Source organism: Penaeus monodon, chromosome 34 (assembly GCF_015228065.2).
Source record: "Penaeus monodon isolate SGIC_2016 chromosome 34, NSTDA_Pmon_1, whole genome shotgun sequence".
Lineage (NCBI taxonomy): Eukaryota > Metazoa > Arthropoda > Malacostraca > Decapoda > Penaeidae > Penaeus > Penaeus monodon.
This window is the reverse complement of record NC_051419.1, coordinates 15,059,132-15,059,434: the sequence shown is the minus strand read 5'-3', so window position 1 is coordinate 15,059,434 and position 303 is coordinate 15,059,132.

The following is a 303-nucleotide window of genomic DNA, read 5'->3' as shown; positions in this document are numbered from 1 at the left end:
GATGGGAGAAACACTACACATCTCGATCTTTCGTTGTTGAATGAGAAGGAACAAAGTAGGTTTTTTTTTTTTTTACATTTATGCTTATATTGTTTTACTTATATCGCCTTGTACCTTTACTTGTATTTAAATCTGGGAGGATTTGACGCGTTGTTTTTATTCGTTGGTGATAGCAGCATCTAAATCTCTTCTATTGAAAGGCACGGCGCTTGAATTTTCCATTGTGGTTGTTATATCTTTTGTTATTTCTCTTTTACATTGCACACTGAAATTGCAAAATGTTCTCTTTTTTATGTGGTAATT